General features: G+C 41.8%; 1 pseudogene across 1 annotated transcript; it reads right to left on the bottom strand.

Moving 5' to 3' along the window:
* Window positions 1-2780: 2780 nt before the first annotated feature.
* On the bottom strand, window positions 2781-7231 carry LOC123060556 (receptor kinase-like protein Xa21; annotated as a pseudogene). The gene has a single exon (XR_006428028.1). The product of XR_006428028.1 is annotated as a receptor kinase-like protein Xa21 (transcript).
* Between the last annotated feature and the right edge of the window lie 8957 nt (window positions 7232-16188).

The following is a 16188-nucleotide window of genomic DNA, read 5'->3' as shown; positions in this document are numbered from 1 at the left end:
AGCTCCCGCCCGGCTCCGCTTATTAATTCCTGCTACGCAGTTCGGCCTCGACCCTTCTGCGTTCGAATTCCAGGGGCCCTAGGGTTTTGCTCGAAGCTAGACGCGAGCGCCCGATTCATTCCTCTCCGTCCAGTTGTTTCTTCTGATTAGCTTTCTGGGATGATTCCTAGGTTATGAGTGCAGGTGTGCAATATTTCTCTGGGTAACCAGCATCCTTCTGAAGGTCCTAGTGCACAGTATTTCTGAAAGTCCTTTTGCAGACTGATTCCACCTTCCAGTTGGCTTCGGAGCTACCCTTGTCCCTATATCATAAACACACAATTGTGGGTTCTGCAAAAATCGATGGAAAAAGCTTCTGTTCCCGATGATTCACCAGATTGGAGCACCGATTGTGATTGGTCCCAGCTTCAGGCCGACATGCTCCTCCGGATCTTTGGCACTCTCGAGATCCCAGATCTCTTCAGCTCAGGTGCCGTCTGTTGATCCTGGCGCCTCATTTATCTGGAGGCCCGTCGTCTCCGGCTGTGCTCGTCGAAACAGAGTCCCTGCCTCGTTTACTCATCTGGCGACCGTGATGCTGACACGGTCACTCTGCATAACATGTCTACCAACAAGCTTTACCACGTCACTCTACCGGAGCCTGCCTTCCGCACACGCCACGTCATGGGCTCCTCCTATGGCTGACTCATCACTGCGGATGAGGGTTCGAATCTCATACTACTCAACCCTGCAACCGGAGCTGAGATAGCTATGCCCCCACCTGAAACCATGAACAATGTTAGACTGCGCTACGCTGAAGAAGGCGTGCTAGATGGATATGATGTTCTGTACTTGGATTTGTTCTCTCGTGATTTTGACACTGAAATGGAGCCGTACCATCTTACACTTGAAGAAGCCCGCTTCTACTTCTATGTGAGGGTTGTTCTTTCTTGTGATCCCCTGCATGGAAACTGCACAGTTCTCCGAGTACAATTGCCAAAGGATCAACTCTCTTATACTAGGATTGGGGACACCAAATGGACTTGGATTGATGCAAATCCAAATTGTAGGGCTTATCAAGATATACTTTATAACAACAATGATGGTTTATTTTATGGTGTTTGTGTTAGGGGTGAGATTGATTCTATTAATCTTAATGGACCTTCTGTTGAAGTGAAAGTTATTTTAAATCCGATCATATCTTATCAAGCGCATAGTAGATATATTGTTCAAGCACCATGGTGAGATTTTTTCCAGATATGGAGGCATGATAAATACAATGAGGAGAATGGAAGAAAGGAGCGGGTTGCAGACAAGTTTTTCGTGTACAAGATTGATTTTGTTAAACAAAAGCTCGTTGAAACAAATAACATCCAAGATCATATCTTAATGGAACTTCTGCTGAAGTAAAAGTCATTTTAAAGTCAATCATATCTTACCAAGCACATAGTAGATATATTGTTCAAGCACCATGGGGAGATTTTTTCCAGATATGGAGACATGATAAATATAATAAGGAGAATGGGAGAACAGAAGGGGTTGCCGACAAATTTTTTGTGTACAAGATTGATTTTGTTGGACAAAAGATAATCGAAACAAATAACCTCCAAGATCATGCAAAGTTCATTGGTTTCAACAACTCGTTCCTTCTCCCAGTGAAAGACTTTCCTGCATTGGTTCCCAATAGCATCTACCACACGGATGACTTGCTTGATTATATCTACTGTCACAGATTTAGTCTTAGGCAGGTTGTTATTTTTAATATGGAAGATGGTAGTTTCATCGAGTTATCGCCCCCTAGTTCAAATTCAAGATTGAACTGGTCACCGCCAGTTTGGATTCAATCATCACTCACTTGAGGTTAGTGAAAATTTCTAATATAGAATATATTATTTTATCTGCTTTCTGTTTTTTTGGGTATCTATTCATGTTCTGTAGTTGGCCAGTTAGACCTTTGTAATCGGCACACGTGATCATATTTCCTCCATGTTCTTGTGTAACCATGCACTTAGCTGCATGATCCTATTAAGTAATGGCTATTTTTAGAATGTTTCTACTTTTAAGTAGATGTTTTGGGTGTAAACCTATCTGTTCAGTAGGACAAGATTGCTACAGTTGTTTTCAAGGAACACGCTTAACTGAGTACTGTCTTGTTTAAAGTGTACTAATACGATGTGTAGAACTTGTAGTGTTGCTAAAACATGCTTAAATGCTTAGCCTTTTATGCTTACTATATGCCGGCCAAACCAAATGTTTATTCTTAACTCTAGATCGAAATCCTTTTGTTGCTCTTGGGTGGTTCAGTACATGATATATTGACAATTAAGGAGGCTTACCAATAAATATAAAGTGCCTCAACTAGCTTTGTTAATATACTACTCTGAATTGTTTCATTCGTTTGTCCCTAAATCTTTATGTCAAATTATTATCTCTTTCCTAAGGTACTAGCATACTGTTTTGAATGATCCTACAACAGATTCTAAGTTATGCTTAGTTCACCCTACAACCACTTTAGATAACAGAAAAAAAAATTAGTCAAGAGTCAACCAAATCCCAGAATACAACACGCATATTCTGCACCAGTCTCCTCATCCACTCGAGCACGTAGTGCACAATGTGCGTTGTAAACTCATGCATAAATCTCCAAGCTTTTTTTAAGGTATAAATCTCCAATTAGTTGATGATCATTACAAGCGTTGTCGGTATATACTTTCTTTTGTCAATATATAATAGAAGTGTGTGTGATGCGGCGAGGTCGGAGCGTCTGCCTAGTGATACAACACATTGGGTGTTCTGAAACTAGAATTTCTGATACTTAAAATCCAGCTACAACATCAAAATTTCAAAACAAATTTCAAGTCTCCCTTCAATGATAACACAATATTCTTACTTCTCCAGTAACTACCAAAAATTTGCCTCAAGATAGGAACGGAGAAAACATGATGTGTTTTTCTCGATAATAAATATATTAACATAAAGAAGATCCCAATTACACTATAAGTTCTAACTAGAATTTTTGGTGGCCCGATGACTTAGATACATTGCATTGTGCGGCTCCCATCCTTCACAAACCATTACCATATCATGTTGAAATTCCATTCAGAAGGCATGCATATTAGTTGGCTAGTGAATTGCAGCAACAAAGCTTGCACCACCTTCTGTTTTGATGTACTATGATGAATACTGATCACAATGAAGCGAGCGCCATCAAGCATTTAGATGGACCCACCTTTACTCAATAGGTGCATGCGATACTTATCTCTGATCGCCAGTAGCTCTCTCGTAGCATCCCCAATCTGCATGCGATCAGTTGGCAGTTCCTTCGAACATAATATCCCAATGTGCAGAACTGAATTGATGCATGCAGCTCGCATTTTTGTCCCTTCCTCCAGTGAAGATAATAAGCACAGATCGACCAGGTTGGTGGCTTGGTCTCTAAGTGCTATCTCGACGTAGCTATGTAAGTTTAGATCTTGCAGAAACTCACCATCAGTTGGCCTTTTACCAGTGAGCAACTCTAACAACAGTATTCCGTAGCTATAGGTATCACCATAGACCGAGGCTTCATTTCCTTGACCGTACTCTGGAAAAGAAATGTATGTGAAATTAGTTTCGAATGAGAAATTGGTACATAAAAGATGAACATCAGTGGTTAATGGCAAACCTGGGGCAGCATATCCAATTGTTCCCATTCTTGTAGCCCAGCCACTTGATATCTCTGGGAGGCTAGTATCATCCTGGTGCAAGAACCTTGCAAGTCCAAAGTCACCCACATGGGCAACCTTGTCATTATCGAGGAGAATATTGCTTGGCTTAAGATCACAATGAACTATTGGCACTGGCTTATTGTGGTGAAGGTATTCGAGTGCTGAAGCTACATCAATGGCAATGTCTATCCTTTGGGTGAGACTGAGCACCCCATGCCTCCCATCTTCCAGGAGACGGCTGTGTAGCTTTTGATCAAGATTTCCATTTGGCATGAACTCAAATATGAGAGCTTTGAAGTCTAGACCCCTGAAATCAATACTTGAGCAGACAGTCAATATCTTCACAAGGTTTCGATGTCTGATGCATCTTAAAGTCTCACATTCAGCAACAAAGCTTTGAGATGCCCCTCGCTGCTGGAGGTTGAGCACCTTCACAGCGACAATCACTTCCTGATCTCCATTCATCATTGTTCCTTTGTACACAGAGCCGAAGCTTCCTCTGCCTACGAGGCTCTCAGAAGCAAAACCACTTGTCGCTCTCACTAATTCAGCATAGGTAACCCTCATATGCTGTCCACTATGGAGTGATGGAACCTGTCTTGTCTTTGTAAATTTGGTTCTCAATTTCCGTCGTGCAAATAGTGCAAATAGTACTAAGATGATGCAAAAAACTGCGCTGCCTACTGAGATCAACATGACAAGCTTGTGAGACCACTTCTTGGGTGTATGATTTGAGCAGGTATGCGAGTTGAATTGTGGTATACCTCCACATAAGCCATAGTTCCCTTCAATGAGAGCTGCACTTGCATTCAGAAATAATCCACGTTTTGGAACTTCACCCTCAAAATTGTTGAATGGCATGTTCAGGGTAACGAGCCCATGCATGTCCGCGAGGAAGACTGGGATGTCCCCGGACAAGTTGTTTCTTGAAACATCAAGAACTAGAAGGCCTTTCATCTGTGACATTGATGCTGGAATTGTTCCCTGAAGTAGGTTTCCTTCCATACTGAGATACTGCAAACTTCCAAACTGAGCTAGAGAAGCAGGAATTAAGCCAGATATCCTGTTGCCAGACAAATCCAGATATCCAAGACTCACTAGATTACCAACGTCTGGAGAAAACGTCCCAGTTAACTAGTATAGTTCACCCAGGATATGAGGAAAATCTCTTTTGGTATAGGACCAACAAGCTTATTGAATTGTAGGCTTAGTGTCTCCAATGGACAGCTTCTAAGGCTGGATGGTATGGGGCCAGTAAGCACATTTTGGGCGAGGACGAGTCTGTTTAATGCTGTGAGATTTCCAAGTTTTGGTGGAATTGGTCCAGATAAACTGTTGTTTGACAAGTATAGTTCACCCAGGATTGCAAGGTTGCCAATCGACTCAGGAATTTTTCCATGTAGCAAATTATCTTCCAAGTGCAAGTATTGCAAGTTGACAAGGTTTCCAATTCCTTCAGGTATATTTCCCTGTAGCATGTTGTTTGCCAAGCCGAGAATTATTAAGTTTGTGGAAAGATTTGCTATTGAATTTGGTAGCACCCCTTCTAGTTTGTTATTGCCTAGATCTAGGTACTGCAGCATACTACAATTTGTCAGGCTAGAAATGAAGTCCCAATCAGCGTCATTCCTTGCCTCTAGCTGACCAGATTGGAGAAACAATACCAATAAGCTCTTCATAGCTCCAAGACATTTTGGTATTACGCCGGAAAGAAAGGTGTGACCCAATTGAACGATTTCAAGCATTGAAGCATTGCACAAAGACTCTGGGATGGACCCATGAAATTGATTATGGCCTATGCTAAGTTGCTTGAGTTGTGGAAACTTATTACCCAAGTCATCTGAAACAGATCCACTGAGGTTGTTGACTTCCACGACAAAATATTGGAGGGATGAAAGATTATAGACAGAAGGTGGTATAGAACCCTCGAGTTGATTCCCATTCAGATAAAACTCAACGAGAGAACTTAGTTTTCCAAGAGTGTGAGGGATTGAGCCTGTAAAACTATTAGATGTGAGAGAAAGGACGTTGAGGAGATTCAGATTTCCTAACGATTCAGGGATGCTTCCAGTTAGGCCATTTTTTTGGACATCTAGAACTAGTAGAGATGAGAGGTTTCCTAGGGAAGGTGGAATCAGCCCTGAGAGCTGGTTTCCCGATAGATACAGAATCTGCAATTTCTGGAGGCCTCCAAGAGATGCAGGAACAGAACCTGACAGACCATTGAAATTAAGATATAAATCGGTCAAGTTTCTAAGATTTCCAACCTCCACTGGTATTTCTCCTACTAGCAGGTTTGCTCTCAGATGAAGATACTTCAGGGCTTTCAGGTTTCCAATTTCCACAGGAATACTTCCTGTAAGGTTGTTGTACCCAAGAGCCAGTACCTCAAGATTATCCAGGGATGCCAACTCCTGAGGCACTGAGCCTTTATGCATGTTGTGCCTCAAATCAATAACTCGAAGCTGAACACAAGTGGCCAGTGTCGGCGGGATCTCCCTGCCGATGGAGTTCCTGCTGACGTTCAGATACTTGAGTTGTACAAGATGCCCAACCTCTGTTGGTATGGTACCATAAAAGCGGTTCTCTTGGAGGCCAAAATGCCTGAGGTAAGTTAGATTACCTATGGAAGAGGAAATGGTGCCAAGAAGGTTGAGCCCATGAAGATCCAGTGCTACGACACGGCCACGGGGGTGGCCGCGCGTGCCACAGGCCACTCCGCGCCATTGGCACATAGGGATTGACTGGTTTTCCCATGAATTCAGTGCTTGGAACGGATCTTCTTTGATCATAGATCTCAATGACATGAGCGCTTGGTGGTCAGTGGCGCTTGTTGTGGAAATTTCAGCAGCGGACAAGGTGGCTGCATGCATGGTGTTGGCCGAACACGGGAGGCAAAGGGAGGCAACCATGAAAAACTGCATGACTACGAGGATCGACATGTTTAGAGGACGCAAACAAAGGGGGACGCAAACAAAGGCTGGTTTGCAGACTTGCTAGAAGCTTGTTGTGCTTATATAGTGTTATTTTTTTCTTTTTCATTTCCTCTTGTTGTAGGGTATTTAGATAGTGATTCGAGGCAAGTTGCTTACAGCCGTCGGTTTCATGCTATTCGTTTTCAGTCTGAAAGATCGTGGAAATTTTCCAAACGAGGCAAGTTGCTTAGAACCATCGGTTTCATGCTATTCGTTTTCAGTCTGAAAGATCGTGGAAATTTTCCAAATCAGAAGTGACCGATGACTTTTTGGAATCTTTGAAACATCTGTCCAATTTTTCTCTTGTTGGACCTGGCAACAGGAAACTTACATCTTTTTCATCACTGGATACACCAAATCAGGAACCATGACGAAGCAAGGATGGATCTCATGAGGCGGAGACCGAAGATAGGGGAGAGAACCACGAGTGCACGCGGAATTGGGAAAGAAAGAAAAAACTTGATGAGAGGAACATCTACTATATTACTAAGCTATCTAGAGGTAAAAGCCTCACAATCAATTGAGGTATCCAATTGGAATTAGATCACCCTATTTTGACCAAGTCAACAATTTCTCAAAGCTCTCATTCAATTCTTTTATACTATGCACTATGCTTCCTACTATCTCCGTTTCAGTTTACAAGTCCTACGCGTATACCTAGGTTGCCAATTTTATCACCTTCATATAAACTATATAACACAAAAATTATACGGTTTGAAAATAGAACATCTGAAGTTTATATTGGTATATTTTTTGTAATATATGACTTGTATTAGGTTGGTCAAATTAACGACCTAAGAGCACACGTACGCCCTATAAACTAAGAGAGAGGTAGTAATTTTTAAGTCCTCACAATTAATTGAGGTCTTCTAATTGGAACTAGGTCATGGGTCAATAATTTTTCAAGGATCTCTCATTTAATTATTTTAATTCATCATACTCCCTAATTTTGAAGCCATTTTATTCGTTTATTCGTTTGAGATATTCAAATTTGAATTTGGTTTACGATTTTGATTATGCCAATGATTTTTCAAATCAACAAACACCAACTGGCTAAAAAAAATATCAACCCCGTGCACCTTCTTACCACCTAGAGAAAAGAAGCACCATCATGTGATGATACTATAGCATCGTTATAGTACATGTAGCCACCACTGTAGAAATTTACCTACAAAAGTATGAGTTGATTAGCGCATAACACAAAATCACACCATGAAAAGTCCACCAAAATAACTACATTATAAATAAACATAAAACACACTCCATCGTCTCTGCCATCCGCCAAACTAAATATTCCATGAGTTCCAAAATATAAGGGATATTAGTTCTTTGGAAATGTCAAATTTCTTTAACTTTGACCAAGTTTAGAGCCAAAAATGTCGACATCCTCAATATTATGCCAAAAAATGGAAGTTCATTTCATGATGAATCTAATAACACCAATTTGATATTACGAATTTTGATATATTTCTTTATAAATTTGATCACACTTACAGAGGTTTTACTTTTCAAAAAAATAATACACCTTATAGTTTAAAATAAAATGTGTATTTTTCGTAAGAATCTCAACATCACCAACGACGCAGCAAAGCACGCCCAACCCTTCTAGTACCTATTTATTTGTTGTGCTTAGAGCCGTCAGTTTCATGCCATTTATTGTGCTTATATAATGATTTCTTTGCGAGTACTTTGGCATCTCCAATGTCAACCCGCAAAAAATGTCCCGCATCCGTACGTAGACAGGGGGGAACCAGTCCGCCGACATGGATGCGGGAGGCAGCCATCCAATGCTAGACACATACATTTCAAACTAATTTTCAACAAACTGGATGAAATTCATACAAACACGGGCAAATTTTGTACAAACATGATGGATTTCATACAAACGGCGGATTTAATTACATTTTGAACATTTAGAACAAAGAAAAAAGAATTGCCCTAAACCTATCCTACGGCGGCGCCCGACGTTCAAGCCTGTGTCGTCCTCCTTTCGCCGTTTTCATGAGCACCGGCGATAAGACCGATGAAGTGAGGGTGCGGTCTCTGGCGGGAAAGAGTAGAACACGGGAGATGGATCGGCCCACATGGGATACCATGCCCCGCCGCCTCCTGTGGCCTACTCATCCTTGGAGAAGTCTGCGCCTTGTCCGTCGCCGGTGGACGTGAGGGAAATGGTGGCGCCTTGGCTGTCGTCGTCCCATCGGGCTGGCTGATGGTTCGTCGGCGGCGTGTAGGAGGCGCAGCTGGCTATGTTCTTCGCGATCGCCTGCAGCTGCGCCTTCGCGGCTGCCGCTTCCTGCCGAGCGACGGCTTGAGCGCGGACGCCATCGTAGATGGCATGTTGCTTCGTGACGAAATTTGGGTTCGCCACGGCCATGGCCATCATGGCCTCCTCGCTGACGTGCTCGTCGTAGATCTGGCCTTCCGCCAGCCGGTGTTGCTCCAGGAAGAATAGCGGTACAACCGTTGTTTCTCCTGCGCCTACTGGAACACCGACAAAGGCGATGTCATAGGTTGCACCTCCAGCATGGCGGCGTTCAAGTGCGCCTGCGCCTTCTCCATGGTGAAGCCGACGTGCACATGAGGCGCCAAAGCTAGGGCGGAGTCGTCGGAGCCTGTCTCCATCGTGGTGTCGTCCTCGTCGTCAGAGAGCTCGGGCGAGCTGGCTGGCAAGTCGACCTCAATCTGCCTGGCACAGCTGCTATGCCAGGCGGCGGCAAGGGCGGCCACCGCGTGCTTCATCTCCAGCGACAAACTGCCCCACAACGTTTTCCCACTGGCGGTCATGATAGATGCGGTGTAAGGGAGGAGGATGTGGAGGGGTTGGTGTTGTGGTGTGGAGTTAGCCGGGTGCGGCCGCCTTTATATAGCGGATTTCGATGAGGCCAGGCGTCCGGGTGCGTCAATGTGCGACGCCGGAGTGGGTTTCTCGGTCGGCGAGCCTGCTTAATGACGGCAGACGGACGGACACCGACACTAAACATGCATGGTAGATATCCGTCCCGCTCCGTCCAGTCATTGTGTCTCCGACATTGAATAGGCACGGACACCGAAGACACGTCGCGGGCGGCGCCCTTGGCCGGTGCGCCGCTTCAATGGCGAAGACAGTGAGAGGTCACATCCGCCCTGAACTGTCTTCAATGTTGAGCGGTGCGCTCTACAACGTCATGAATGCGGGCAGCCGGCGCCGGCCGAGAGCGCGCATGGGAGGGTGATGGGTTTTGGTGGGTCAGGGCGGTCAGAAAACGGGCTTGGGATCGGTCCAAACTCTCACAAACCTCTCCATATTTGTCTCCAGTTTGTGGAAGAAATCGCGTCCAGACCACTCCGCAGACTGATACAGGTCGGCGTTGGATGGTTTCCGCGGTCCAGACGGTCACGGGAGGTTTATGGGTACCTTTGGAGATGCCCTTATATAGTGGTGGGCCAGGGCGGTTCAAACATAGAAACGAAACCGACCCATTCCCATGGAATGAAACCATGACATTCCATTCCACTTCGTTTTTGAACCAAACACATCCTTTAGAGCCGTTGGTTTCATGCTTGGCATTTTCAGTCCAAAAGATCCCGGATATTTGCCAAAAACAAAATATCAATATGACGTCGGTGCTAGGCCACGGCCAAAAAAGCGACCAAATTGTGGTGCTGGAAGTGCAGTATAAATAGGAGGAAATTGCACAAACCATCTACTTTGGTGCTAATTTTGCACAGAACACTCATTTTACAGATTTATTGCGTAAAACACCACATTTTTGATAATTCATTGCAGCTAGGTCTAATCCATCATTTAGGTGTGTTACATGGTTCCTGACAAGTGGGTCTAGTTTGTAAGTGCATCGGTAAAAAAAAACAGCCACATCAGCAGCCAACTAGAATTGTCAATCTCAAAATTATTTGCTCCAATTGAGCTGATTTTTTTCTAGAATATTAGTGAGTGCACACATGATTTATTTATTTTTGCGTCTTTTGAAAATATTAATTTTGAAAAAAAAATTGAACGAGCCAACTAACATTGCAAAACTGCCCAGTATTTGGATGTTAAAACCTAAAATGGCGTAATCTTTTGGCGTGCACGACTTGATGATACCTGTAATGGTCACATGACAACTACTTGGATGCTAAAACCTTATGACGGTAATATTTTGGTGCGTGAGATCGACTTGATGATGTCAATAATGGCTTTATGGCAACCACTTGGATACTAAAGCCCGACAGCGACAATATCTGTCATATTGGTGCTATTGATTTTATTTTATGAATGTTGTGCCTATTTATGAGTCGTTTTAGATTTGTATAGCAATCTTATGTTTTTCACATAAAAGTTGTGGCTTGCTAAGCTAGATGTAAGCAGTAATGAATCTGGAAGGTTTTAACTGCTTTGGATCACATTATAATGAGATATTCACAGTTTACATTGGCTCATACGTTCTTTTACATAAAATTCAAAAATTTCAAAAAATAAATATGCACAACAATCCTGTAAATCACACGTATCCAATACTATTTTGGGAAAAAGGCAGCTCATTTGGACCAACATTTGTGAGATTTTGCAATGTTAGTTGACTCGTTCAATTTTTTTGTTTAAATTTAACATTTCCAAAAAATGTAAAAAAGCCAATAAATCATACATGCACTCACTAATAATTATTAGGGAAAATTCGGCTCACTTGAAGCAAAGAAATGTGAGATATTGACAGTTCTAGTTGGATGCTGATGTGGAATATTTTTTTTGCCGCGGTGCACTTATAAACTGGACCCACTTGTCAGAAATCATGTCAACACATCCAAATGACGGATTGGACCTAGCTGCAACGAATTATCTCAATATGTGATGTTTTCTGCAACAAACCTGTAAAATAGATATTCTGTCAAAAGTAGCATCAAAAGTAGATGGTTTGTGCAATTTACTCTATGAATGGCCATATGGCCGCAGACTGCAGGGTGGTCAGTGGTTCACTATGGCTAAGTCTGCGGGGTGGTCAGTGGTTCACTATGGCTAAGTCTGCGACAAGTCTATGCACAATCTGGCTGGCCAATGTCCTGTTCAAAAACTCCTCGGTGTCTGTGGACACGGCAACGAAAAGATGGCCTGGCGCCGTATTCCGCGTGCATAGATTACCTTGCCCCTCCTGTCAAACACGGCACTGGTTACAGTGACGGGTTCGTTATCGGATGGTGCCAGCTCAATCTAAGTGGAAGCGGGAAGTGGTTACAGACTTACAGTGACCGCGGACTGCACGGTGGTCAGTGGTTCACGACTGCTATGTCTGCCACAAGTCTATGCTCAGTCTGGCTGGCCAATGTCCTGTTCAAAAACTCCTCTGTGGACACGGCAATGAAAAGATGGCTTGATGCCGTATTCCGCGTGCATAGATTACCTTGACCCTCGTGTCAAACACGACACTGGTTATAGTGACGGGTTCGCCATCGGATGGTGCCAGCTCAGTCTAAGTGGAAGTGGGAAGAGTACAGTACACGATCAGTGTAGAAAGTTGCCGCGAAAGTGAAAGTTCAGTTTCATACACCAACTTAGAAATCTCACGATTTAATACTTGATGTTGTTTAATTTTAAAGAGGTAATATCACCGATGGTACTTAAACTTGCAACCGATGTTCACTTTAGTGCCTGAATTTGAAGAATACACTGAACTGGTTTCAAAACTTAGCACAAGTGTGCAAATACAATGCTAATCCTATTAATAAACATAAAATACGCTGATGTGGCACCGTAGTTTGCTTAGCATGCACAGGCAACCTCGCCCTAGCAAACTGGAACTACTGTCAGTATGCCATTCGTTCTCTGTACCTGTTAATGAAAACAGCTCCTATTTTGTTAGATAAAAAGAGACACGTTCGTGGGTTTTAACGGGCTGCAGCCAGTGCAGCCCATTTTGCCCATGTTAGTTTTTTTAGAAGTTTGTAAATCATAATCACAGTAATAAAATAAATTTAAAATATTCATCCTTTAAATTTTCTATACATGCAAATAAAATAAATAGTTAAAAAATCATGTAATTTTAAAAATATTCAGTTATTTACATGTGATTTATATTTAAAGCTTTTAGTAAATAAATTTTCTAAATTGTTTATTATATGCAAAAACAATTATAAAATACTTAATTTTTTTAGTAAATAAGATTATACATGCTTGGCTTATGCTTAAATTAAAAAAAATATAAACATTTTTATTAATATTCACATGTGTATAAATTTCATCGTGTCATATGTTCATAATTTTACATAATTAAAATATATTTAATAGTGGATATTTTTTAACACTTAAATTTTAAATTATGCACATTCATGAATATTTTTATATTGTTAAAAAATCTTAAACAATACGAACCATAAAAATGTACATGTAATTATTAAAATGTTTGTGTAATCAAAGTAATAATTATGAATTGCAATATAGAAAATGTTTATATAATTCTAAATTCTACAACCATTTTTATAATCAGAAATACCGTTTTATTTATAGGATATTTTAAAAACAAATATGTGAATATAATTTTTTAAATTACTTAAACATTTTGCTAAATAAATAAAAAGGCTAACATATGCAACATGGGCTGCACTAACTGCAGGCCATCCAAACTACGCGAGCTTGTTTACTTAGAATACATTACTTGTCGGCTTCAAAATTGTGAATGTGAAATAAGTTAGCTATGGGGAAGTGCATGGATAAATGGGAGGTCCTAGTCGGCGCCTTAAGCGCCCGCGAAGCCAACCGGCGCTCACAGGAGAACCTTAGTGGGCCGGCCCATAAACACGTACTGCAATACTGTAGCACGAAAATACCACAAAAAATGGCATCGTGGGGAATCGAACTCAGGCCGCAACTATCCTCCAATAGACTGGCTACCACTAAAACACCAGGCTACTAGTGACTAAATGCAGCGCGCACCCTTTAAGAGCTACTCTGGCTGCGCTATTTGAATTAGAACAAGTTCGAGGAAAAAAGTTCACCAATTGACCGGGCTGACCAGTTGACCATTGAATGTTCAAAAAATATGTGTATCTTTTCTGAAAATCAGGAATTAAAAAAATCGTTCATAGGTTAAAAAAAGCTTAACGAATTTAAAACAAAAAACTCATAAAAATAGAAAAAGTTCATCAATCTTCAAAACTAGTTCATCGATTTTGAAAAAAGTTCACTCGATTTGAAAAAAGTTCATCCGATTTGAAAAAGTTCATTGATTTGAGAAAAAAAGTTCATCGATTTTGAGAAAAAGTTCATCGAATTTGAAAAAAGTTCATCCAATTTGGGAAAAGTCAACGATTTTGAAAAAAGTTCATCAAAATTGGAAGAAAGTTCATCAGATTTGAAGAAAGTTCATCAATTTTCAAAAAACTTTATAGATTTTCAAAAAAGTTCACCAAATTTTAAAAGTAGTTCATCGATTTGGGAAAAAGTTCATAAATTTGAAAAAAGTTCATCGAATTTCAAAAGAAATCATGAATTTAAAAGAAAAGTTTCAGGTATTCGCAAACAATTGGACGAACCAGGATGAAAAAAACAGAAAACAGAAAAGGAAAAAAAGGAAAACGAAAAATGGAAAAAGAAAAAAAGAAAAGGGAAACGGGAAACGGGAGAAGATATATTAAAATAAAGGGAAAGTTCCCTTTAAACAGATCCCACTCCGGTGGCGCAGTGATTGTTCTACCAGAACTTGGTCTCGTGGTCGCGGGTTCGATTCAGCACCAGCGCTCTTTCTTTTTGCAGATTTAAGACACAGAGAAGAAACCCTTAGATGGGCCGGCCCATCGCGGGAGCGCTGCAGGCGCCCGTTTGCGAAAACACTACTAACGGGCGCCTGCAGCGCCAAATAGGAAATACCTGGATAAATCTGGATACATATGGACCCATTTTTAAAAACACATTTCTAAATGCTAAAAAAATCTGGAAAAGGTTGCACGAGTAGTCTCTATGTTATATGTGCATGCATAAAGTTTCACAGAAAAATAACTTTTTTATGGCCTGTGCAAAAAAGAGAAATAATTGTGTCGTGAAATATTATTTAGAAGTACTGAAATTTGTCTTTTTTGCGGAGGCAAACTAAAAATATATTTGTTCACAAAACTTTTTGCTGCGCACACACATTTGCGAACATGTATGCATGAAATTTTCTTTTATATTTTTTGACATTTTAAAACATGCTTAAAATGCATTTTTTCAAAAGTGGATGCAGACTCGTTAGCTCTGTGGCTATTACAGCTCGCTCGATATCATCAGGTCGCTCATTCGAGTCGCAGCGAGCTCCAATTTTCGCCAGTCATTTTCACTGTGTGCTGACAAGTGGGGCCTATAGATCATAGAGACATATGCTATGCACATCATTCTATTCAGAGGCCATGTCAGGCTAGCATGCCACATGTGCATGCTAACGAAAATACAGTGCCACGTCACGTCAGCGTATTTTATGTATACTAATGGAATTAGTACTGTATTTGCAAGCCCATGCCAAGTTTTAGAACTAGTTCAGTGTATTTTTAAGTTCAGACACTAAAGTGAACTGTTTGAGTGAAAAATAATCTACTGATCTTTGTATTTATAGAGTAGCTATTTATATGAGTACAACAGACGCGTCTTTACATGAACTGTCGTAGGCTAGAAGTCACGACAGTTGAGAAAAGAGAAGAAAAAAGACACGTCGGTTGCTACAGAGAACTGCATGCATAGTTAGACAATAGGAAAATTTCCCTTTAATTAATATGTGTTAATTAATCACAACATTTCCTCTAATCTATACTTGTCCATGTAGAATCGCCATATGATCATCATGTAAAATCGTCATCTTGAAAGATTGTCCAGATTGCATCATCATCTCAAAAGGATTCTTCTCCGGCAATTCTTCATTAATATTCTTGATGAGAACCTGAAACATAAAACTCACAGAGAGAAAGAAATGTAATATGATAATTCAAACAGGTACAGTTTAGGGAGACACCCCCCCTGATTCTTGCAAGTCCCGAAGTCGTCGCATACCAATTTCATAAACATATTTATGAAATGTAGAATTTGCACCGGTACGCGTCGGTGCTATATAAACGATTTTTAACTCCTTTCCGCGACCATTACTAGAAAAATGCTTATAGGTAGACATTTAGCAGTAGCATTGGTTAAAGACCCCATGCTACTGCTATTTAGCAGTAGCGCCGGACAACACCAGCGCTGCAAGCGCACGTTAGCAGTAGCGTGGGATTTCCCGGCCAATGCTGCTGTTGATGGGCCACGCTCTCGGCCACTTGTTGTAGCTTTAGCTATAGCGTTGGGCCTCCTCCCCTGCGCTGCTGCTAAGCCCACCTCTGCTTTCTCCCGCGCCGGCCCACGCGCCCCTCCCCTCTCACTCACTCACACTCACACGCTCACACTCACAGAATCCCTCAATCCCCCGATCCGGTTGCCGCCCCCGCGTCCTACTCCGGCCGCCCTCCCCCGCGCGGGCCCTCTTCCCCTGTCGGCCACCCTTCCTCGCGTCGGCCCTCCTCCCCTGCCGGCCGCCCCCCGCACCGGCCATCCTCCC

Source organism: Triticum aestivum, chromosome 3A, assembly GCF_018294505.1.
Source record: "Triticum aestivum cultivar Chinese Spring chromosome 3A, IWGSC CS RefSeq v2.1, whole genome shotgun sequence".
Taxonomy (NCBI): domain Eukaryota; kingdom Viridiplantae; phylum Streptophyta; class Magnoliopsida; order Poales; family Poaceae; genus Triticum; species Triticum aestivum.
The sequence above is the reverse complement of the archived record's forward strand: the minus strand, read 5'-3'. Positions and strand labels throughout refer to the sequence as shown.